We start from the raw sequence: 15,119 nt of genomic DNA, 5'->3' as shown, positions 1-15,119 counted from the left end.
GTATATATTCCTTGCCTACTATTTACTCAGCTAAGCAGCTAGGTGGTAAAGTAGAGGCTGCCTGGAGTCAGGAAGAGTCATCTTCCCAAGTTCAAATCTGGCCTCAGACACTTACTAGCTGTGTAACTTGGGCAACTCACTTAACCTTGCTTGCCTCAAGTTTCCTCACCTGTTAAATGAGTTGGAGAAGGAAATGGTAAACCATTCCAGCATCTTTGCCAAGAATGAGGGTATGAAGTGTTACCACTAAACAACAACAAAAATTTTCTCTGCTAAGAGAATGTTCTCTTATTCAATTCTCATAACAATCCTGGAAAATAGGTACTATTATGATTCCTATTTTATAGTTGAGGAAACTGAGGCAAACAAAAGAAAATGACTTGCTCCAGGTCACAAGGCTAGTCTGAGGCTGAATTTGAAGTTACATCCAGTACTTTATCCATTGGCATGTAATTGCCTTTAAAAAAGTGAGAAACTTCTCAGCAATACAGTGATCCAAGACAATTCCAATAGCTTTGGGATGGAAAATGCCCTTAGCATCCGAAGAGAGCTATAGAGATTGAATGTGAATCAAAGCATACCATTTCCACCTTTTTTTGGTTTGCATTTTCTTTCTTAGGGGTTTTCCCTTTTGTTCTGATTTTTCTTTCACAAAATGACTAATATGAAAATATGTTTAAAATAATTGTGCAATTATAACCTATATCAGATTACTTGCTGCTTTGGGGAGGGGGCAGGTGAAAAATGGAAGGAGAAAACAAATTTGCAACTCAAAATCTTACAAAAATGAATATTGAAAACTCTCTTTACATGTGATTAGAAAATAAATACTATTGAATACATTTTTTAAATGAATGTTGATGGTTTTTATGGAAATGTTTTGTATAATTTTACATGTGCCTTCTCAAAGGGGGAAAGGGAGGAAGGGAGAGAATCTGAAACTCAAAGTTTTAAAAACAAGTGTTAAAAATTGTTCTATACATAACAAGGAAAAAATAAAATATTAAATTAAAAATTTAAAATGAATATTGAAAACTATCTTTTTGTAATTGGAAAACTAAAATACTATTAAAAAAAATTTTTAAATGAGAAAACAGACTGCCTTGTCCAAGGTCATGTAGGAATGGTACAATTTGGAAATAAAGCCACTTTTCATGATGAACATTGCCACTGTGGAGTCCAACAGCCTCTTAGCTGCAATCCTCACTTCTTTTCTCAATCTAAGGGATTCTCTGAAGAGACTTGAAGCTTTAAGGAGAGTACAAGACCAGATAGGACTCCAAAGGAGTTATTGTAGCCCTATCTCTGTTTTTAAGAAGATATCTACTATGGTCCAAAATTTATCTAGTACATTTGGGTGACTGTAGGAGAGGAAATAAAAAGGAGGATATTGTCTATTCTAGAAAACATGGGAGTTGAGGGAAGGGTGCCATAGATGAAAAAAGAGCAGGAAAAAAAGGGGAGCTTATTGTTCCTTCTTCCAAATTTTCCCTAAGTTCCCCTAGCATAAAGAAGAGCTACCTGGATTCTCCCTGAGGATCACTTGACGTACTACATTCATTAAATTTACACAACTTCAGTGGGATCATGTACTTTAAGAGTCCTTCATCTTTTTTTTTTCCTTGGGTAATCTGACAAAGCCTATAGATTTCTTCTCAGAACAATGTTTTTTTTTTTTTTTTTGTTTTTGCTTTTTTTTTTTTTTTTTTTTTTTTAATTATAGCTTTTTATTTACAAGATATATGCATGGGTAATTTTTTAGCATTGACCCTTGCAAAACCTTCTGTTCCAACTTTTCCTCTCCTTCCCTCCATCCCCTACCACCCCTAGATGGCAGGTAGACCCATACATGTTAAATATGCAGAACAATGTTTTTATAATAATTGAAGGATATTTTAAATTTCAGTTAGAGGTAAGTGAAAATAAAGATGTGTTTTTCCCCCATCCAAATTTCATGGACTTTAAATCCAAGACTTTCAAGTTTCTCACTTTACAGAAGAGGCAACTGAGGCCCAAAAGGTTAAATGCCCTCATAAAGATGATGTAGCTTACTTGCAGCAAGGACAGAACTAGTACCTTCATGTCTACACCCCTTGCCAGTGTTTGTTCCACTAGATCTGACCATCTCTTTGAATCAGAGAGGCAGTATAGTCAAGTAGATAAAATACTGGACTTGCAGTTGGGAACCCAGCTGGAGGAAATCACACAATTGCAAAGACTGGGTATGCTACAAAATTATGTCATCTAACCTCATCTGCTGCTGCTTACTGCAGCAAGGCAGTCCTTTTATTCGTCCCTAATTGATTCACTATCTCAATCCCCACAAAATCTATTTGAAATCTTTTCTTCGATCTTTAAGCCTCCCACGAAGTCCCTTCACCTACTGTCCTATTCCTTGACATCATCACCACTCACTTTTGTTTTCCTCCAGTCTCTGATAATGAGGTGGCCCTTCCTTTTACCAAGGCCAGCCCTCTATCTATTCCCTTGAGCCTATCCCCTCCCTTCTTCAATACACTGCCCTCTCAAGCATCCCTTCTCTCTAACCATCAATTTTTTTCCTTTCTTTTGGTTTCTTTCCTACTGCTTTCAAATATGTGTGTGTGTGTATTTCTCCTGTCCTTTAACAAAAATAAAAAATAAACTTCTGCAGTCTCTACCATTCTTTCAACTTAATATCAAATATTTTTGTCTAATATATATTGCCTTCACTTCCTCTCCTCTCATTCCCCCCCCCAAGTTCTCTGCAATTTAACTACTGACTTCATCATTCACTTAAAACTTTTCTTTCCAAAGTTATCAATTATCTTTTAATCACCATATCTAATGATCTTTTCTTAATCCCCATCCTTCTTGATCTCTGTGCAACATTTGATCTAGTTGATTACCTTGTCCTTCTAGGCAATCTCTCTTTTCTAGGTTTATGATGACACTCTTCTCTTCTGATTTTCCTCTTTCCTGTCTGCCTAGTTTCTCAGTCTCTTTTGCTAGTTCTTTATTCATGTCATGTTCACTAACTGTGAGTGGCCCCGAGACTCTGTCTTGGGCTCTTTCTCTTTTCACTCTATATATACTATTAGACTTGATGATTTCATCTGCTTCTATATGTTCAATAATTATCATTATGCCTTTATGTATGTCCCAAATGTATACATTCAATCCTAATCTCTTTCCTGAACTATAGAACCAAATCACCATCTGCCTTTCAGACATCTAGAACTGGATTAGTTATATAGTTATCTCAAATTCGATATGGCCAAAAGAGACTCATTTTTTCCCCAAAACCCTTTCTTACAAATTTCTCTATTATATTTGAAAGTACCTCTAACCTTCCTGTCACTTTAGGCAACAATCTCAATGTCAACCTGGATTCCCTACTGTCGTTCACTTCATAACCTATCCCTTTGCCAAATTTGGTCATTCACTGTGTCTCTGGTATATACTCCCTACCCTATTCAGATACTACTCTCATCCAGGTCCAAATCACCTTGCACTTGGCAATTACAATGGCCTTTTTTTTGCTCTTCCTGCTTCAAATCCATCCTTACTTCAATCTATCTACCATTCAGTTGGCAAAGTGATTTTTCTAAAATCTGACCTTGCAATTGCCATCATATCCTCTCTACTCAAAAAACTTCAATGCTTCCTATTTCTTCCAGGATTAAATACAAAATGTCTTGTATGACACTTAAATCTCTTTATAATTTAGGTCCTTCCTACCTTTCCAGTCTCCTTCTTTTAAAAAAAAAAATATTTTACTTTCAATTCACAGAAGAAAACAAGAATTTCCATAATGCCATACAATAAAAAAAGATGATTGCACATGAAACTGCAAATCTACTGTGTAAATCTATCATGTAAATTTCTTTTTTCCCCTTTTTCTCCCCTCTCCACCCTTAGAGATATCTACCACTAGACACAAATAAGTGTGTGTATGTGGATTTATGTGTATGTGTAATTATTCTATATATACTTCTATTTATCAGTTCTTTCTCTGGACACAGACACCGTCTTTTTCATATGCCCTTTGTTTTTCGTTTATTTATAATAGTCACAATGACTTAGTCACTCAAAGTCATTCTTAAAAGAATATTACTATTACTATAGACAATATTCTTTTGGTTCTGCTCACGTCACTCCAGCATTTTATACAAGTCTTTCCATGCCTTTCTAAGATGCATGAGCTCATCATTTTTAATAACTTATAACTTATTCAGCCATTCCCCAATTGATGGGGATCCCTGTAAGCTCCAGTTCTTTGCCACTACCAAAAGAGTTGCTATAAACATCCCATTCATAATACTTTAATCTCCTCCAGGTATTCTACGATCTAACTGCACTGGCCTATTCACTCCTCTCTGTACCAGATGTTTTTATCTCTGCCCCATCACCTCCTTTACTTGGTTTTTCCACTTTCTTTTAACACCTAGTTCAGATCCGATTTTTCGGGAGGAAGCTTATTCTGGACAATTTACTTCCCTTTTCTCCTCCTCTCATTTCCACTAATGACTTTACTGTCTGCCTACATATATATCTTGTATATATCTAGTTATTTACAAGGTTTTTCTTTACTTATCATGTATGTTATATGTGACACTGTTGATACTTTACCTTCTCTGGGTTTTCATGAAAATACTCTCCCATGATTTTCCTGATACTGGGTCAACTTTTCCTCAGTCTCCTTCTGTTGGGTCCTAATCCATATCACGCCCCCTAACGTTGGGTGTTTTCCAGAGTTCAATCCTGGACCCTCTTCTCTTTCATGTTCTGTCTCTTGATAACTCATCATTTCCCAGGTGTTTAATTATCATCTTTATGCATCTGACTCAGACCCGAGCTTCTCCATGGCATCACTGTTTACTGGATATTTCAAACTGGATGTCACATGTCCAAAAAAGGCTCACTATTTCTTCTTCCCCATCCCCCCAAAATGTACCCATTTTCTAAACTTCTTTACTGTTGTTGAGGGCACTGCCTTGTCTCCAGGCTCCCTGATTCCCAAGCTCATTATTTTTCTTGATTTCTCACTCTCCTTCACTCTATAGATCAATCAGTTGGACAAGTTTGCTGTTTCTACTTCGCTACAAACCTCCAATCTAACTCTTCATCTCTAGCCACACAGCCATCACCTTCATTTAGCTTCTCATTATCTCTCACCTAGACTATTAAAAGTCTCTTAATTGGCCTCCCTGTCTCAAATCCCTACTCCAATATCATCTTTACACTTTAAACAGAGATCTATGTCACTCTCCCATTGTCTCTGGATGAAAAAGAAACTTGCTGTTTTAGTTTTAAAGTCCTTTACAGCCTGGCCAGAACCTTTCTTTCTGATTTCCTTGTACAATTATTGCCCCTCATACACTCTGTGATCCAGTGGCTTTCTCATTGTTCTTCCCATCTTGAACCTCTGGCCCCTTACTCTGGCCATTGCCAGTGTAGAACATATTCCCTCCTCTCTACCTCAGAGAACTCTTCTTTTCCTTTAAGACAAAGTTTAAGGATCATTATTAGGAAACTTTTCCAGATTTCCCCAACTTCTAGCACATTTTTTCCCTAATTGCCTTGGTGTGTATGTGTGTATATGTATGAAGATATCGTGTATGTATATACACATATTTAAATAGGTACATGTCTCCCTCATTAATATATAAGCTCTTTAAAAGTAAAGATTCTCTCTACCTCCTTCCTATATATGTAACATATATATGTAACATGTATAATGTATTAATATTATATTTCTATTATCTAATACATAATATATGATAAATAAAATAAACCGCAATATACATCACATTAGATCATATTATAGAAATATGATCCATTATTTATAGGGAGAAAAACATACATGGCTATATATGTGTGAATATATCAATATATATGTGTATGTATGTGTACACAACACACTTTTTTTCTTTTTTTTTTTTTAGCTGAGGCAATTGGCGTTAAATGACTTGCCCAGGGTCACACAGCCTGAGTGTTAAGTGTCTGAACTCAGGTCCTCCTGATGTCAGGGCTAGTGCTCTATCCACACTATACCACCTAGCTGCCCCTATAACATACATATCATACACACATACACACTCATATATCCATTGCATGAAGCTCAGTAGACCCCCTTGGAAGAGGTATGATTTTAAGCATGGATTGAGTGACTGATAAATGCTTGTCAACTGATTATTTAAAAAACTAGAAGATCAGATTTGGAATCCTTCAAATACTAACTAGCACTTGTGTGACTCTAGGTAAATAACAATTAAGCCTGATGTTTTATCATATGTAAAATGAAGATAACACTGGTACCCAACTTAAAGATTGCAGTCAAGATTAAATGAGATAATAGATGTAAAGTGCTTTGCTGATAGCACTACATAAATGTGATATTTCCCTTTGTTTCTCCTCCTCTTCCTCTTCTGATACAGACTTTAAAATTTTATTTTCTAAATACACATAAGGATAGTTTTCAACATTTGCTTCTATAAAATTTTGTGTTCCAAATTTTTTTCCCTCCCTCCCTCCCTTACCTACCCCTTCCCCAAGACAGCAAACAATCTCATATAAATTAAACATGTGCAATTTAAACATATTTCCTTATTTCTGCCACAGAGTAGTAGGAGAATAGAGAAATATTCACTAAAGGTTCATACACATAATGGATTTTAAGCCTGAGAACTGAATTCAAATCTGCTCGTGCTTCCTGTGTGTGTTTGAGTAAATTACTTAATCAGCCTTGCCGGTTTCCTTATCTGTAAATGAGAGGACTTTACTATCTATCTCTTCCAGCTCCAAATCAGCAAACCATGGTTCAGTGTTTTCACCGGGCTATCTTAACTCTCTATTCTTAGTAGAAATCAACCCACTGACACCAAATTTGTGTGTGTGTCTATTGTGTGAATTCCCACCTCTGCTGTTTTATGTATACTGTTCAGTGACTGTGGGAGTTACCTTGATGGAGGGGAAAGATTGCTGCCCTTGAGTCAGTGGACTTGGTCTCCCATTGGGGTTCTGACATATATAGCTTCGAAGTCTTAAATATTTCATTTCTCCTACCTTGAGCCACACTTTCTTCAACTATAAAATGGACATACTTTGTACTGCCAAACTGCAGGCTTGTTGTGGGAATGAGAACTCTACAAACCTTAAAGTGCCATGTTAGAATGTTTCCACCATTCCATATTAAGCCACATCCTACCTAAATGACCCAACTAAATTGTCCCCTGGGAAACAAGAAGAGTAGCAAAAATCAAAAGCGAACACTGTGTCATCGTTATAAGGGGCCAACTCCCGACTTCTTTGTAGAGGTTGGGAACTTTGCTTGTGGAACATTGCATGAGCAAACAAATTTGATTTGATGTTTAGACCAATTTTGTTAAAATGCTTTTTTATTCTTTGTTGTAAGAGATGACTCCCTGGGGTGTACTAAGAAGGGACATGGATATTAAGAGGATGTAAAAGTCAAAGATATCAATAAAAATTAAAATAATAATAATGAAGTATCCCCTGCTTTAGGAAACCTTCCAACGTGATTTTACCCTAATAATCTTCCTTTCTGGAACTCCTACAGTTTGTTCCACATACTCACAGATTTAACAATAATAATAATAATAGCAACTAGTTTTAAGCTTTGCAAGATATTTCATATAGAGTATCTCTTTTGATTCTCACAACAACCCTATGAGATAGTAGGTATTATAATGATCCCCATGAGGCTGAGAGAAATTAAATGACTTGCCAGCTAATAATTTTCTGAACCAAAATTTGAACTCAGGTTTTTCCTTACTCCAAATAAAACTTTTATCCATTACATCATCTTTCACTATTCTCACTAGATTATAAACTTTTTGAGGGACAGGATAGAACTGAGTCAATTTTTTCTTCTTTATTTTCCCTAACTAAACACAATGCCTAATACACAGCAGGTGCCTAATTAATGTTGAAATGTTATGTGTAAGTCCTATTGCCCCATCTAAAGGAGTATCTCTTTAAGAAAACAGAAATGAATTCATATTGTATAGTTCTGTTTAGGTTGATACCAACCAATTAGACCTTTTTACATAATTCTAACTTAAATTATGTATATTTGAATATATGGAACTGATGAGAACCAGAATATCGTTTTGGACCAAGCAAAACCAGCAGAAAGTTCTGAGAGATCAGCTTGGCTCCATGTCCCACCTTTTGGGGAAGTGGTCCAGTCTGAAATCCAAATTATGTCAAACTCCTGAGACCCACCCTCTGCAGAGGTTTCAAGCAGTCTCACCCGGCCATCCTGTCAGAAATCCCAACCATATCCCCGAGGTTAAATTTTCCCAATAAAAACTACTTATGAGCCATTCCGTGGATGCTACCCAGTCTGCAGTGGCACTCTGCCTTGTGCTCTCTTTTCCCTTCTCCTTTCCCCATGCCACATATTATCTCCCATAACTCCACTATACTTGCCAAACCCACTTCTCTTTATAATTAGCACCCCAAAAGAGTTAAGTCCCTTCGACTTAGCCTGACCTCTAATAGCATGCCCCAACCTCATGGGGTGCTCCCTTTCTACTGGGGAATTGTGAGTTCTCCTGAGAAACTTGTCTTTTATTTGCTCTCCTATTCTATTTCATATTTCCTATTCCCGGTGTCTATTATATCTATACTCCCCTAAATAAATCTACTTTTTGGCAAGAGAATGGCCATTGTGAATTCTTCACATGACCGAATCCCAATTTTTGGTACCCGCCATCATTTGTCCACAAATCCCACATCATGGATCACATCATAACCTCCTCAGGGGATTCATTATTTCCATGAATCGAACCTCACTGCACACTTCATTCCATATGACTTTTGGTTCATATAGACCTATAATAGGTATCCAGTAAATTCACTTTTGTCTCTTCCTTTCATGTTCCTGTTTTGTTTGTTTGTTTGTTTGTTTGTTTTTTAATATTTCTCTACTATGTTTTTGGGATAGTATCAAAAATGGTCTCTGGACTGGTCTACCTGGGAGTTTTCTCTATTGTGTCCAAAACTGGACCTCCTAAAGGCAGAGGAAGAAAGGCAGTGAGTTTAATTTGGGAAGGGGGTTGGTGTGGAAGGATAGGGCAAGGACTATCAGCAAGCCTATTGTGTTTTTTGGATTTTCTGTTCTCTTTCTTCCAGACATTCTCACTGACCCTTTTATTCACCTGCATATACCGCAGTGAGGAAGAGTTGTAAAAAGAAATTGAGGTAAAGAGGGAAGTTGATGTGTGTAAGGAGTCTAGATAGTTTGGAGAACCCCAGTCTTGACTCTCCCCTTTCCCTCCCTCCTAAAGCAGAGGCCTGAGCTTTCATGTTTGATTTTTCCCTCTCTGCTTTGCCTTGGGGGAGACCCAGTTCCCCATCCTGGGAGGGACAGGCAACAATTAACAAAGGCACCATGGAGTAAAGACAATTAACAATCCAGAAAAGAGGGGAAAGAGAGGCTTTGTTCTGGTTTCCATGGAAACGGGGGGGGGGAGCCCACACAGGAGAAGGAGGAAGAGGAGGAGGAGGAGCTGGGATAGGGGGGGAAAAGGGGTCTGGACCAGGGACATTCTAAGCTGCTAAAAAACTCACATTTTCTCTTCCTCCTCTTCTCCTTCCCACTCTGCTATCCTTCCCACCTATCACTCCCAGGATTTCGGCCAGATAGACTGGGGCAGATAGATTCTGGAAGTGGCTGGGTCCTGTTCTTTTCAGAACTGGGACATCAGGTAGCTGAAGAGACAGACTAAGTGGGATATTCTGCAACATCTTCCCCTTCCTTCTTTCTTTCTCCCATTCTTTCTTCTCTTCCCCAAAGGAATTCTATTCAGTTAAGTATTGGTCCTCAAATCCTTACTCTGGGGACTTGACGGTCAAACCATGGACAAATCAACAAGATTTCTAGATCATCCTGCTCTGGAGGTGTTCCCTGAATTAGTCAGGTCTTTGATCCACAAAAGGAATGAGTTACTGAAAGTCTCTTTAAAGCCTGCACACCCCCACTCCCCCCACCAACACACACCTTTTTCTCATGAGGTGTACCGAGAAGGCACATGCAGCCTCCCACACATCCACTGAGCCCTGAGCCCCTGCATCAGCATGAAAAGAACAAAACAGCTCTAATTCCCATTCCCCAGCCTGGCTGAGAAAGGGTGAGGTCTTTTTGGATAATAGCATCCATCTGAACAGGGTAAATTCTCAGACCTCCAAGTCACCTAAACCTCCCCTGTGCCCATACCCTCAAATTGCCTCATGGATCTTTTCAAAAGATTAGAAAGAAATAAAATATACCAGCTTCACCTAAAAGTAATTTATTCTCTGCTCAAAAAACTTCATTATTTAATTGTTGTAAACAGCTCAACTGCTTTGACATTCAAGGCTATCTCATTCTATTTTTCTAGCCTTATTTCATATTTCTCCATCCATTCTATATCCCAGATTTAATCCATTACTCTGTCCCTTGGCTGCTCATTTTTGTGATTTTTGCTTACAAAGTTGCCAAATATTGAATATCTTCTCTTTGCCTGTAAAATTACCTCTTGGTCATTATCCACCTTAACTCAAATGCTACCTTCTCCAAAAGAAAAAATCTTCCAATAGTTCTTTTTGTACATTTTTTTCCCTTTTAGGCTGTCAATTGCCTTGTCTTTCTCTCACCTCATATTGTATTGTGAGGCTCATTATGACCCTCATCATGTAATAATATTTTGGGCATATTTTATTCTTCTGCTAGACTATAAGTTCCATGAGGGGAGATATGCAATTTTTTGTTTCTCTCCAATATCTAGCATTAGACTTTATATAAATAAATGTTGCTATGTGGGATTATTTGCTGTCTAGGGGAGGGAGTGGGGGGAAAGGGATAGAGAAAAATTTGGAATACAAAGTTTTGCAAGGGTAAATATTGAAAACTATCTTGGCATGTATTTTGAAAATCAAAATCTATTAAAAAAAAAAAACCAAATGTTGAAGTGAAGTAAATTTTCAAGTTCTTCAAATTTTATAAGAACTTCAATTTATTATTCCAGACATCTTAGGGTTGGAAAGGACCTTCTCAGATCATCTAGTCTAGCCTCTTGTCTCACAAAAGATTTTTCCCTTGTTGTTACTGTTGTTCAGTGATTTACAATCACATCCAATTCTTCATGATCCCATTTGGAGTTTTCTTGGCAAAGACACTAGAGTAGCTTGCCATTTCCTTCTCCAACTCATTTTACAGATGAGGAAACTGAGGCAAACAGAGTTAAGTGACTTGCCTAAGATCACACAGCTAGTGTCTAAGGTTGGATTTGAATTCAGGTCTTCGTGACTCTAGGCCTGGTGCTCTATCTCTTGCACCACTTAGATGCTACTGAGGTTTTTCCTATGACATTCCTAATGGAAGTTCATCTTCCTTCTTTTCAGTCAAAATCAGCATCATTGACATTTTCATGTACTGCTCCCAAGTATTCTCTTAGCCAGCTAAGAAGAGTACCCATCAGTTTGCTGGATAAATAACAGTAAAAATGTACTCCCTACATACCTTTAAATTTAATCAGCATAACTAACTTTTCCTCCATCCCTTTTCTTAAGTCGACAATCAACAAAGCAATAGATAAGTCATGATTTGTAGCCATTGCAGATTTTCAAGATATAAATGTTCATCCTGAAAACTGAAAAATCAATCCACCAATAAGAATTGGCTCTAGCACATCTACCACTAAAGATTAAATCAAGTAGCTGTCACACGATTGCTCTGCCTACCCCATTCAGCTCCCTACACAAAGTTTTCTCAATTTCTACCATTCAACCATTCATTGGAACAAACATTCATTAAGCATTAAACATTCATTGTTACATATGCAAAGCATCTCACCAGTTACTGGGATATGAAAATTCAAAAACACCTAGTTCCTGTCCTCAGGAAGCTGACAAGCTAATAAAAGGGACTAGCATGTGCACAAATAATTATGATTCCAGAGAGAACATGAAAGCAATAAAAGAGGGCTTGGCAAAGTGACGCGAGAAATTTGAGGAGAAAGCGATCACCTCTCTGAGACTGAAGGTTCAGGCCAGATTTAAGAAACATCTGAGGGATGAGAATAGGATAAAACTAGGGATAGGGGAACCTATTTTTCTGCATGGAGACTGGCACAAGAATAGATAAGGAGATGAGAGAATATAAGAACATGGATAGAGAATGATCAAGATAACTAGAGTCATTTCTTCCTCTCTCTTCTCCATTTTCAGACGGATAGATCTATTACCCTTTATTTAGCATTACATGAGCTTACCTGTAGCAGCAAAGATCAGCAGTCATTATTAAAGCGTTCTCCTTAACTTCCTTAGTTGTTTACTGCTCTGATGTCCTGTCCTCAGTTTTCCCCTATGTTGTGCTACAGCTTTTCCTCCCATAAGCACCTTAGTGTCATTTAAGATAGAACATGAGATCTCTCCTTCCAGCTTCTGTGGCTTCTTAGAGTCAGGGGTACACAGTTTGTTTAATTAAACTTGAATTCAGTTGCTTTCCACACTAATTTGGCCTCTGAATACTTGGGAGGTTTGAATTAACTTCAGGAAAGCCATAAATGCTGGTTAGCCTGTGTTGGGAGATGTCCAGTACCCCTGGGATAAAGGGAGATCTGGGAAATTGTGTTGTCAGATAAAGGAAATTAAAATTATTTTCATACTGGAAAAAAGTGCCACCTGTAAGTATTTTTGATACTCATATAACTTAATAACTCATATTTTAGAGGGAAAATAAAAAATCTCACCCCTTGTATAGAATACCTGAAGAGAGCTCTGAAGAACTCAGTTTGGGAGAGTCACAAAAAGTCAAAAGCCATTTTCCCTATTTACTCTCAACAACTTTTTACTAACTACCTGTGTGGCCTTGAGCAAATCACTTTAATAATAATAATAACAGCTAACATTTATATAGTTCTTACTATGTGCTAGGCATTATGTTAAGTACTTTACAATTATTATCTCATTGGATCTTCACAACAACCTTGGAAGATGAGTGCTATTATTATTATTCCTCTTTTAGAGATGGAAAAACTGAGGCAAACATCAGTTAAACAATTTTCCCAAGTTCACACACAGCAAGTGTTTAAGGCTGCATTTGAACTCAGGTCTTCATCTCTCAAGTAAAAGTTAGAGTTTCACAAGATTTTTCAAGGATCAATGTTAAAAAAAATAAATTATCCATGTATATGTTTTGAAAATAAAAAATTCAATTAAAAAAAGAAAAAGAAAAGTTAGAGTTTCCGCAACTGAAAAGGAGGGAGATAGGTACTCTCTAAAGTCACTGTGGCTACTCTATGATTTTCAAGTCATCCCCAGCAGGGAAGCTCTTCTTGGATTCCCAGTGAATCTTTAAAAAATCACTTCTATAGTCTGACCCAGTTCCTAGCTGGTATGCTTTGAATGCCAATTGTGCATTCAAAAAGGTAAAATTCAGAAAGAAGGTAACTGTCAACTTGGGGGTCAATCCTGATCCCTGGTAGAAGGAGAAGCCCAAATAACCACTTTTCATCCAGCGATGCCCTAGGGGTGCAAAGTAACTGTGAAAACTTCTTTTAGAAGAAAACTGGCCCTAAGGAAGGAGATTGAAGGTAGCAAGAAGTGGGACCAGACCTGTTCCCCAAATTCTGGGTCTTCTTCGGACACAGGGTCACCTGCTATCTCCTCAGCCTAAAGTACAGAAGCCTTAAAATCTGGCCAAGGATTCCTTCTGAGCTATTTTGCTGCTCCCCTGGAAACCTCTGAAAATATATCTATGTCATAATAATAATGATAGCAATTAAAATAGCAAATCCCAACAACCTTTTGAGGTAGGCAGTACAAGTATTATTATCATCCCCATTTTAAAGACGGTAAACTAAGACTTAGGGTCCTTGGCTAATAGGTATCAGAATTAGAATTTGAAGCCTGCTCTTGCCTCTGTTCCATACTGCTTGGATGCAACTATTGGCCAAAGAGCCTCTGTAGTGTCACCAGAAGAAATGGCCTTGGTCTCCTATAAGTGGGTGGTAGGTGCTGGAGGCCGAGAGTGTTAGAATTTAACCACAGACCTCAGTCCTGGAAGCTAAATGTCTCCACACTTTCTAAAGGAGAAGAAGAGGGAGCTCTTAAGAACGTGGCTCATGGCTCTGGACAAAAGCCTGATCCATCCTTTCTCCCTCTCACCTGCTGAATCACTGCTTATCTTTTTCTACTTTTAGGTTCTTCTTTGATCCACAAAGACCTCCTTTTGCTACAGCCAAGGATCCCAGACCTCGGCCTTTTCCCTACTAGCCTCAAAGAAACCACGCCCTTCCAAATATTCTCCCTCTTCTCCCCAGCTGCCCCTGATCTACCCAGTTGTTGTTTGTGTCTCACTCTATTCCCAAGGGCCCCGGGCTAAAGCTGGGGAGTCTTTGCAAGTTGTGTTTGTTGCTGAGTTGGCCCCCAACAAAATACAGCAACAGCACCACCAGCTTTGGTTCAGTCTTGGCAAGAGGGAGAGACTCCACACAGAGTGCTCTGGCACCTCACCTGCTTTACTTCTTACCTGGCCAGCAGGGCCAGGTGTGGGTCTTAGAAATGCCATGGAAGGACCATGTTCTAAAGCTCCTCCAGGGGCCCCAGAGTCAGAGGACCATGGGCACTACAAGGGGCCTCAGGGATCTGACCATAGTCACACAGATAGGACAGAACTGAGGCTGGATCTCAATCTGTGACTTTGACGCCAAACGTCAGTCAATGGGGAGAGAAGAGTATGGGTTACCCCTTAGAGACCACTGAGTTTCACTGTAATCCTCTCAATTCTTTCCCAGCTCCACGCCACATCTCCACTCTCATCATGATGAGGTTACAGGAAGTCCAGTTATAGTCCTTGTTACCTACCACTCCAATTCCTAAGTCCTCAGTTTTCTCATCTGGAAAATGAGTATGGATGTTGGGCCCTCCTAAAACTAGGAGACTCCTCCTAGTTTTGTTTAGAGTTCAATAATGCTTCAGAGGATCCCTTCCCATCTTTTCAAGGTAGAAAGCATCACGATGGCAGTTTTTCTCACCACTTTCTTGGCTAGTGACTTTTCCAAGCAAGGATTATATTATAAAATCACCTAGTGGAAAGTATAATGGATCTCAAGTAGATAGAAGGCCAG

The sequence above is a fragment of the Sminthopsis crassicaudata genome, chromosome 4, assembly GCF_048593235.1.
Source record: "Sminthopsis crassicaudata isolate SCR6 chromosome 4, ASM4859323v1, whole genome shotgun sequence".
Lineage (NCBI taxonomy): Eukaryota > Metazoa > Chordata > Mammalia > Dasyuromorphia > Dasyuridae > Sminthopsis > Sminthopsis crassicaudata.
Note: the sequence above shows the minus strand (reverse complement) of the source record.